The following is an 11,764-nucleotide window of genomic DNA, read 5'->3' on the forward strand; positions in this document are numbered from 1 at the left end:
ACTGGCGTTTTGACAATTACTGGCAATTGCCGGTGGTTGATATTTGTGACATAATCATTTGATCAGATGTTTTTCCCGTATACTCCTTTTATTCAATTTAATATTCTTTACAAAAGAGATTTGAATTTATACTGTTGCCCTTTTGATGTGTTTGCCATAACTTGCTTATTGAAATTTAGTCGTTTCAGTTAATGTTATTCTTGGATGTTTGCTTTCAGAAATAAATTCACTAGTGTTTTTAGAAACGTTAATACATTCATTGTGGCTGAGTACCTTTCCACTCAACACCATGTCCCGACCGCATTTCAGCGTGCAATATAAATATTTTGAGGCGTGAATGTAAATAAAACTGCTGAGGATTTCGAATACTCACTTCTGTTTCCCAATATACTTATTCCTTATACGAATATATCACAATTAACTTCGCAAGGTTGGCAGGACAGCTTCTGTAAAGTTTGGAAGGTAGGAGACGAGGTACTGGCAGAAGTAAAGCTGTGAGCACCGGGCGTGAGTCGTGCTTCGGTAGCTCAGATGGTAGAGCACTTGCCCGCGAAAGGCAAAGGTCCCGAGTTCGAGTCTCGGTCGGGCACACAGTTTTAATCTGCCAGGAAGTTTCACAATTAACTTATCTCTTACCCAAAGCCACAGCTCAGTTCATAGAAGAAATGCCCGAAGTGAGAAAATTATGCATGTAAGTCCCTTACTTTGGCCTAGAAATTTTCCGATATTTTGGAACATTTTCAACAACTTGACAGCATCCATAAGAAGATTTTCTAGAAATATGGTAGTATTTTATAGAAGACTACAAATATGTTCTCCATCTGCATCTACATCTACATCTACATCTACATTTATACTCCGCAAGCCACCCTACGGTGTGTGGCGGAGGGCACTTTACGTGCCACTGTCATTACCTCCCCCTTTCCTGTTCCACTCGCGTATGGTTCGCGGGAAGAACGACTGCCGGAAAGCCTCCGTGCGCGCTCGAATCCCTCTAATTTTACATTCGTGATCTCCTCGATAGGTATAAGTAGGGGGAAGCAATATATTCGATACCTCATTCAGAAACGCACCCTCTCGAAACCTGGACAGCGAGCTACACCGCGTTGCAGAGCGCCTCTCTTGTCTGCCACTTGAGCTTACTAAACATCTCCGTAACGCTATCACGCTTACCAAATGACCCTGTAACGAAACGCGCCACTCTTCTTTGGATCTTCTCAACCTCCTCTGTCAACCCGACCTGGTACGGATCCCACACTGATGAGCAATACTCAAGTATAGGCCGAACGAGTGTTTTGTAAGCCATCTCCTTTGTTGATGGACTACATTTTTTAAGGACTCTCCCAATGAATCTCAACCTGGCACCCGCCGTAACAACAATTAATTTTATATGATCATTCCACTTCAAATCGTTCCATACGCATACTCCCAGATATTTTACAGAAGTAACTGCTACCAGTGTTTGTTCCGCTATCGTATAATCATACAATAAAGAACCCTTTTTTCTATGTATTCGCAATACGTTACATTTGTCTATGTTAAGGGTCAGTTGCCACTCCCTGCACCAAGTGCCTATCCGCTGCAGATCTTCCTGCCTCGTTGGCCAAAGCCTTGCACTGACCTGAACAATTTCTTAGTATGCAACTTCGATGTCCACTTATTAAGTATAGTGATATAATCTGCATAATTAACCGTTGAAGAGTTCTCTTAAATACTTCAGGATATATAAACTGATATGTTTGTGAAAAGTGTGATATTTTCTTGAAGAAAATTCAGGTTTTTTATTTATTCCATTTGCATGACCACTATTTACTCGAGATCTCTGGAAGGAAAAATGACGAGTTCCCTCTTTCCATTTGTTATGTTCTCACTTGTAATATGTTCCCCAGTATTGAATTTTGGAATGAGTATTACAACCATCTATTTCCACTTTGTGACCGTCTTTTCTGTTATTGATCGTTCATGGTCGCAGTACTGCAGACTTTCTAGGTACTAAATACGAGGCATTTTTTCATCCTGCAGTTCAGTAGCCAGTTTATGTAGCCGGTTCCCTTTTACAATATACTTTCAAGGAAGCCTGCTGACTGCGAAAATGCAGAAAAGTAGGAGCACCTTGTTGCTGCATATTTCGGTTAAAAGGCTGTTGTGAATCAGTAGTTACTCCTCAGGCAATACTTATCCATACTGAGATAAGATGACTCCAAACGTCATAGGGCCTATGCAATAATAATTACATAATATCAAACTGATACACACACAGAATAGTGTTGTGCCTTTCATGGTATGCATGTGAGACAAACTTGTTGGGATTGGCGCGACGGGTGAACGACCGCTTACGCGTTAGACAACGTCAGGCGTTTGATTGTACGTGTTTTTTCCCACATATGTGGCCAAATTTAGTTCAGTATTATGTTATTCCTTTGTCGTTGTTATAGTTGCTGTAATAGCTTTTGCTCCAGATTCATCGGACGCTTATACGGGGGATAGGCAAAACAAAGTAATGCGATCATTGGTAGTATTGCGATGGTTGAGTTTGAAGGCCAACAACGCAGATAAGGCATGCGTCGCGCTGGACTGTGCGTCTTCAGTGAGGATTAGGCGTCAGTGCAGGTTGTTTACGAGTAGCGCACATTTCCTATTTGCATTCAGAGACCGAGGTAGACAGGCAATGAAAGACCTAACAGGGTTTCAAAGAGAGCAGATTGTGGAAGCACGATTAGATAGAGTGTTAGTAACCAAGACAGCCAGCTTATTGAATGTTTCAAGAGCAACAGTTTCATGAGTCATGACACCGTACACAAAAAATGGAAAGACACCATCGTGTAAATGTAATGGTGAGCGCAAATCAAAACTAGATGACAGAGGTCGTCGTACGCTAACACGAATTGGTGTCAAAACAACACAAAACTACGGCTGCTAAAGTGACTGCAGAACTCGACAGCCATCTTCGAGACCCCGTATCTATCGACACTGTTCGCCGAGAGCTCCATAAAGCGATTATTCATGGACGAGCTGCTATACCGAAACCATTAGTGATGACAACCAACGCAAAGAAACGTAAAAATGGTGACAGGAGCATAAATCAGGGCGGCTGATCGGTCAAAACACGTCATAAGGTCGGACAAGTCAACATATTCTAAATCTCCAACAACGGGCCGAGCTTTCGACGGGAGAACGACAAAACAAGCCTACAATCCTGATTGCTTGATTCCAATGGTTAAGCTTGGAAGTGGAAATTTGATGGTGTGGGCGGGCATGTCATGGTTTTCTGCTGGTCCCATCATCATTCTCAAAGGCCATCTTACAGCCCAAGATTATGTGAACATTTTAGGTGATAAGGTGGACCCCATAATTCAAATGTTGTTCCACAACAATGATGACACATTTCAGGGCTATAATGCACCCATTGACACAGCCAGTACAGTACACTCGTGGTATGAGGAGCATTCAATTGAACTGCAGCATCTTCCCTTGCCAACACAGTCCCCGGACTTGAACATTATCGAACCCTTGTGGGCAGTATTGGAGCGCAGACTCCGGAGCAGATTTCCGCATCCCTCGCCACTACAGTAGTTAGAAGAGGTTCTGATCGAAGAGTGCCATAACATTCCACTGGATATTGTACAAACATTATATGCCAGCGTTTCGAGGAGAATCGCAGCTCTATTATGGCCAATTGGTGGTCCAACCCCTTATGAACAAACCATTCTCAAGTAAATACAAAAAATGGTACAAATGGCTCTGAGCACTATGTGACTTAACATCTGAGGTCATCAGTCCCCTAGAACTTAGAACAGCTTAAACCTAACTAACCTAAGGACATCACACACATCCATGCCCCAGGCAGGATTCGAACCTGCTACCGTAGCAGTCGCGCGGTTCCGGACTGAGCGCCTAGAACCGCTCGGCCACTCCGGCCGGCACCTGGGGCACCCCAGACGATGTCCTTGTCGGTGATGAACACTCGCTGTCGCGCAGCACATACTGGGTTCTGTCATTTAAGAAGGCTTCAAGCCACTCACATACCTATTCCGGACGACTGTACCTCTGTTGGTAGTCAGCAGTGTGGGATCGTGTGAAATGGTTTCGGAAATCTTTTCCCTTCATCCATATTTCGCAGGATATCGTGCGGGACGCTTTCTGTAACTGTGCTTGTTTGTGGACAGAAGCTGTTTCCTCTCGAGTAATGTCTTTTTTTTTTTCGAACTGACTATGTTCAAAGATTCTGCTGCAAACCGGGGCACTAAATTGGTCTGTAATTTTGCAGGTCCATTCTTTTACCCATCTTGCATACAGGAGTCACCTACGCCTTTTTCCAGTCGACTGGTATTTTGCGCTAGGTTTGAGATCCGTGATAAATGCAAGACGCTGATTACATAACGTAAATGTTTTCTTCCCTGTCTTAAGAAACGCTTAAGCCTCTCAGGATCGCCGATGTGGCAGGAGTGCTCAGTGTTGTGATGTACAGCGGAATACGTGTGACTTAAGGGGAGCCGGAGGTGCTCAAATCGAAAAAATTACGATTTTTTTGCTATCGAAATTTAATTGGAACATTCCTCTTTAATGTAAACCTTGAATAATTGTTCTACTCGCCCTAGAAGTGGAGTTATTACCATTTTCCCCCACGCCTGCAGAGGAAATGGGCGGCCGCTGAATGCATCTAACACGCTCTCGTGACTTCCTGGCGAACTGCTTGGGATTTTCTCGGCCTGTTACGCATACAGCGAGTGTGCAAGGGTTGGCTACATTGTTTTCTGCGACAAATATTACCCGTATTTCCTTACAGCTTACTCCAATTTTCCTCAGAATTTCGAACATCTTGCTCCATTTAATATTGTCGTACACTTTTGTTCTGGTTACGATGCCACGTTTTAGTAACCGTTTATATAAGAAGAGGAAGAACGTAGGGAAAAGAAAATTAACACTAATATCAAGTTGCGATACTACAATGTATAAGAGGGCAGAACATCGTCTCTTTGCTGTTTACCGTTTCGAATTAGTTCAGTGTTGCACCTGTTGTTGGTAGTATTATACTTCTTGTTTAAAGCGGGTAATATGCAGTATGTACAAGAATCAGGAGGGAACAATAAAACCAATTTTTCATGACTTAGCACAGCCAGAATTGTTCCACAAATGTCTACACGGAAAGACGCAGAATCCTAATGAGAGCGTAAACAATTTGATTTGGAAAGTGATTCCTAAAAGGGTGTTTGTAAGCATAAAAACACTGCACTTTGGCATTTATGATGCAATAGCAACCTACAACCAAGGGAACAGTGTGAAGTGTGGAGTTCTGAAGGCATTAGGATTTACAGCTGGGGTGAACACTGTACGAGCGGTAAGAAATATTGATAGAGAAAGGATAAGAGGAGCAGAAAGAAGAGAAGGGTATATGAAGTATGATGGAACAACAGGCCAGAAAAGAAGACAGAAGAGGAAGCTTTTGGAGGATGAAGAAGAAGACCCTGATAATCCATCCTATAGTGCAGGAATGTATTGAGAAACTTTGATAGCCATTTCCCGTAAATCAGAATTTTTCGAATATAAGGAACATTTTCTCAAAATCCACTCAAGCTAGAGAGATGAAATTTTTATACAGCACTCCTAGTGGTCAAACGTACATTGTAACACAGCCATTTGAAAATATGTTCAGTAGTTTCATTTCAGTTTAATTATAAAGCAATTATTTGTAAAAGATTTGAGTCATTAATAAAAAATATAATTGGAAGTAAACTAGAAAAGATACTCCAAAATCCCTCTGTCATAACTGTAATACTAAACCACTCTACATGTAAAAAAAATTCAAATTTTTCTATTTGGTAGTTTATTCATAAATGTTCCTCAAACTTAGTGAGGCAGCGTAGGCACCTCCGGCTCCCCTTAACGTTGGTGATCAGTATAACGTACATCACTGAGGGGTTGGGGGTTAAGATTCTTAGGAGTCTCTCTCTTCGTCGAAACTAAAAATTTAGAAAATGTGAACGTACAGGCTGAGTTAGGCACAGGCCCGTATCGATTCCCCATCCAGCAGACGGATTTAATTTTTCAGATGTTTCAGTTACGCGTTGCGTGCGCTGTTAGTGGTGTGGGTGTTCCCCACTCAATTACAGGTTTCTATTGTCAGTTATACACGGGTGAACTGCCGGGAACCCTTCTCGCAGTCATTACACCGGTGTGTTTCACTGTCGCACAGAGTAAACCGACGTGCCGTGACTCCTAGTGCAGCTCATAGTTTCGTTATATGGAGCGTCAAAAAGCTTGTGCATTAAGGGCGTACTAATACAACGTGCACTGCAATCCAGGGTGAAGGAGGAGTTTGTTTGTAGATTGCAGCCGATCCACCAACACCACAACTTACAGCTAACAAGCTGCCAAGCAGCAGCACCTCAGAGACACTATGCGTCTGGCGCTCGGTAGCACGACAAGCAATGAAACTTGCTCTCCACAGAGTAGCATTAGGGCGTGCGGTACAAAGCACGTCAGCACTGCAAGTTGCGGCAGGGCGCCCACGTCACGGCTGTCGAAGGCTGACGTAATTTCAATCTTGTACGGACGCTAAACTTGCCCTGCTCCTTCACGAAGTGTGTAACCCTCGTATTTCCCACCTATGACTACAATCGAAAGTCGTTTTCTCCTCTTTCTCACCCTCTCTTTCTCTCTTTATAAAAATCTCGAAGTCGCACTACGAGACGTATTCACTTTTCCAGTGAACGAATCAACATAGCAGTTCCATAAAATGCATAATGATCAAGATGAAGCGACGCCACTCCGTAAATAATGTGTTGTGACCTTACTGTTTGCGCTCGTCGCAATTTCCGATCACATGACGGGCAAATTTAGTCGCTCTTTGTTACGTGAAAGAATTGTGAGAGTCCTTTCTGCTTTCCTGAGCACTTTAATTCTAGGACGCCATGTCGTGACAAAGGATGTATGTATTTCAAGCTAACATCCGTATTGGTTAATTTTAGAATTTTTATGAATTAGTTTTGTTGTGGCGTAGCAAGAGCCACGCCACTCGGAGGTAGTCGAAAGGCACGCGATTTAATGCAGACGGGCGTGAGTTCTGGAACAGGATCACTATTGAATGGTAGCAAGAAAAGTACGTAGTTGCTTTATACTTAACTTTTATTCTCTGATGAATACAGCGTTCTTCTTGAGACATTTATACTATAACTCTCAAAGTAGGTAAGGCTAATGGCGCCTTGCTAAGTCGTAGCCATTAACTTAGCTGAAGGCTATTCTAACTGTCTCTCGGCAAATGAGAGGAAGGCCTCGTACGTCTAGTCGCTAGCAATGTCGTCCGTACAACTGGGGCGAGTGCTAGTCCGTCTTCCTAGACCTGCCATGTGGTGGCGCACAGTGGCGACACGCGGGTCCGACACGTACTAATGGACCGCGGCCGATTTAAGCTACCACCTAGCAAGTGTGGTGTCTGGCGGTGACACCACAAGTTTAATAAACAATTCCCCAACGCCAGTACTTATGGCCAAATTAACGACCACAACTTGGTGAGAAAATGGCAGCACAATGGCACATTCTCAAAAAAGGAAAAACATCCAAATAAAGGAATTTTGAGTCTTCTGACTGGTTTAATGCGGCCCGCCACGAATTCCTCTCCTCTGCTAACCTCTTCATCTCAGAGTAGCACCTGAAACCTACATCCTTTATTATTTGCTGGATGAATTCCAATCTGTCTTCCACTACAATTTTTGACTTCTACAGCTCCCTCTGGTACCATGGAAGTCATTCCCCCACGTCTTAACACGTGTCATGTCCCTTCTCCGTCCGCCGCTCGTGGTCTCGCGGTAGCGTTCTCGCTTCCCGAGCACGGGGTCCCGGGTTCGGTTCCCGGCGGGGTCAGGGATTTTCACCTGCCTCGAGATGACTGGGTGTTTGTGTTGTCCTCATCATTTCATCATCATCCAGGAAAGTGGCGAAATTGGACTGAGCAAAGATTGGGTAATTGTACGGGCGCTGATAACCACGCAGTTGAGCGCCCCACAAACCAAACATCATCATCATCATGTCCCTTCTCCTTCGCAGTGTTTTCCACATATTCCTTTCCGATTCCGCGCTGAACCTCCTCATTCCTTAGCTTATCAGTCCACCTAATTTTCAACATTCGTCCGTAGCACCACATCTCATATGCTTCAATTCTGTTCAGTTCCGGTTTTCCCACAGTCCATATTTCACTACCATACAATGCTGTACTCCAGACGTACATTCTCGGGAATTTCTTCCTCAAATTAAAGCCGATATTTGGTATTACTAGACTTCTCTTGGCCAGGAATGCCCTTTTTGCCACTGCTAGTCTGCTTTGGATGTCTTCATTGCTCCGTCCGTCACACGTTATTTTACTGTCTAGGTAGCAGATTTCCTTAACTTTATCTACTTCATGACCATCGATCCTAATGTTAAGTTTCTCGCTGTTCTCGGCGATTACAATTTCAGAAATACTGAATGATTTGTTCAAGAGAAAAAGAGTTAGCAACTGTGGAAGTCAATAAAACGGTGGCCCCCCTTTCGCACTTATGTAAGCAGTAATCGGCTTGCCATTGATTGATAGGGTTGCTGGATAGTCTTCTGAAGGCTGTAGTCCACATTCTGCCCAATAGCCGCGTTAGATCGTCAAACCCCTGATCTGGTGGGAGGGTCCGACTCAATGTTCCAAACTTTCCCAGTTGACCAGAAACCTGACGACCTCGCTGGCCAAGGTAGGGTTTACCAAACACGAAAACAGCAGTGTACGGGCGGGCATTGTCTTGCTGAAATGTAATCCCAGTGTGGCTTGCCTTGAACGGCAACAAAATTGGACGTAGAATACCGTAGACTTACCGCTCTGCTGCAAGGCTGCAGTGCATGACCACCAAAGGGGTCCAGCTATAAAAAGAAATGGCAACGCAGACCACCTCTGCTGCTTGTCGCGCATTGTGGCGGGAGAGAGGATTTTATTCGACCGCTTTCCGAGACATCCTCAGACACGTCTTCGGCCTGGAATTTCATTTACGGGAGTAACTTCATTGACGGGAGTAGAATTCTCTCCTATGACGAGTCCCACTCGGAATACAGACCCGATGAGCAGCGCATACATGTTTGGAGACGCCCCAGATAGCAACCCGACTGTCGCATACCACACGGCCTAAGAGCCGGAAATTACTGTCTTGTGTGCCGTTTTGTTTCATAGCAGACCTCTGAGTTGTTATCTGCGGCATGCTTACAGCGCAGCAGTGCGTCGACAATATTCTACGCCCGGTTTTGTTGCCTTCATGACAAACTATCCATTTCAGGATTTCAGAGAGATAATGCCGCCATTCACCCCCCCCCCCTCCAACCCCGCCTCATCTGCCACCCCACCCCACCCCCCTCCCACCACCCGCCTACCATTCCGCACACAGCGAGAGTTTCTATGTTGTTGTTGTTGTGGTCTTCAGTCCTGAGACTGGTTTGATGCAGCTCTCCATGCTACTCTATCCTGTGCAAGCTTCTTCATCTCCCAGTGCCTACTGCAGCCTACATCCTTCTGAGTCTGCTTAGTGTATTCATCTCTTGGTCTCCCTCTACAATTTTTACCCTCCACGCTGCCCTCCAGTACTAAATTGGTGATCCCTTGATGCGTCAGAACATCTCCTACCAACCGATCCTTCCTTCTAGTCAAGTTGTACTACAAATTTCTCTTCTCCCCATTTCTATTCAATACCTCCTCATTAGTTGTGCGATCTACCCATCTAATCTTCAGCATTCTTCTGTAGCACCACATTTCGAAAGCTTCTATTCTATTCTTGTCTAAACTATTTATTGTCCATGTTTCACTTCCATACATAGCTACACTCGATACAAATACTTTCAAAACGAATTCCTGACACTTAAATCTATACTCGATATTAACAAATTTCTCTTCTTCAGAAACGCTTTCCTTGCCATTGCCAGTCTACATTTTATATTCTCTCTACATCCGCCATCATCAGTTATTTTGCTCCACAAAAAGCAAAACTCGTTTACTACTTCAAGTTTCTCATTTCCAAATATAATTCCCTCAGCATCACCCGACTTAATTCGACTACTTTCCATTATTGTTGTTTTGCTTTTGTTGATGTTCATCTTATATCCTCCTTTCAAGACACTGTCCATTCCGTTCAACTGCTCTTCCAAGTCCTTTGCTGTCTCTGATAGAATTACAATGTCATCGGCGAACCTCAAATTTTTTATTTCTTCTCCCTGGATTTTAATACCTACTCCAAATTTTTCTTTTGTCTCCTTTACTGCTTGCTCAATATACAGATTGAATAACATCGGGGAGAGGCTACAACCCTGTCTTACTCCCTTCCCAACCACTGCTTTCATTTCATGCCTCTCGACTCTTATAACTGCCATCTTGTTTCTGTACAAATTGTAAATAGCCTTTCGCTCCCTGTATTTTACCCCTGCCACCTTCAGAATTTGAAAGAGAGTATTCCAGTCAACTATGTCAAAAGCTTTCTCTAAGTCTACAAATGCTAGAAACGTAGGTTTGCTTTCCTTAATATTTCTCCTAAGATACATCGTAGGGTCAGTATTGCCTCACGTGTTCCAACATTTCTATGGAATCCAAACTGATCTTCCCCGAGGTCGTCTTCTAGCAGTTTTTTCATTCGTCTGTAAACAATTCGCGTTAGTATTTTGCAGCTGTGATTCGGTAATTTTACATCTGTCAACACCTGCTTTCTTTGGGATTGAAATAATTATATTCTTCTTGAAGTCTGAGGGTATTTCGCCTGTCTTATACATCTTGCTCACCAGATGGCAGAGTTTTGTCAGGACTGGCTCTCCCAAGGCTGTCAGTAGTTCTAATGGAATGTTGTCTACTCCCGGGGCCTTGTTTCGATTTAGGTCTTTCAGTGCTCTGTCAAACTCTTCACGCAGTATCATATCTCCCAATTCAATTTCATCTACCTTATCTTCCATTTCCATAATGTCGCTCCTGTATAGACACTCTATATACTCCTTTCACCTTTCTGCATTCCTTTCTTTGCTTAGAACTGGGTTTCCGTCTGAGCTCTTGATATTCATACAAGTGGTTCTCATTCCTCGAAAGGTCTCTTTAATTTACACCTCGTGAGATAAGCCTCTACATCCTTACATTTGTCCTCTAGCCATCCCTGTTTAGCCATTTTGCACTTCCTGTCGATCTCAGTTTTGAGACGTTTGTATTCCTTTTTTCCTGCTTCACTTACTGCATTTTTGTATTTTCTCCATTCATCAATTAAATTCAGTATCTCTTCTGTTACCCAAGGATTTCTAATAGCTCTCGTCTTTTTACGTACTTGATCCTCTGCTGCCTTCAGTATTTCATTCCTCAAAGCTACCCATTCTTCTTCTACTGTATTTCTTTCCCCCATTCCTGTCAATTGTTCCCTTATGCTCTCCCTGAAACTCTGTACAACCTGTGGTTCTTTCAGATTATCCAGGATCCATCTCCTTGAATTCCCACCTTTTTGCAATTTCTCCAGTTTTAATCTACAGTTCATAACCAATAGATTGTGGTCAGAGTCCACATCTGCCACTGGAAATGTCTTACAATTTAAAATCTTGTCCCTAAATCTCTGTCTTACCACTATATAATCTATCTGAAACCTTCTAGTATCTCCAGGGTTCTTCCATGAATACAACCGTCTTTCATGATTCTTGAACCAAGTGTTAGCTATGATTAAGTTATGCTCTGTGCACAATTCTACCAGGCGGCTTCCTCTTGCATTTCTTAGCCCCAATCCATATTCGCCTACTACGT

The sequence above is a fragment of the Schistocerca cancellata genome, unplaced genomic scaffold (genome assembly GCF_023864275.1).
Source record: "Schistocerca cancellata isolate TAMUIC-IGC-003103 unplaced genomic scaffold, iqSchCanc2.1 HiC_scaffold_1106, whole genome shotgun sequence".
Taxonomy (NCBI): domain Eukaryota; kingdom Metazoa; phylum Arthropoda; class Insecta; order Orthoptera; family Acrididae; genus Schistocerca; species Schistocerca cancellata.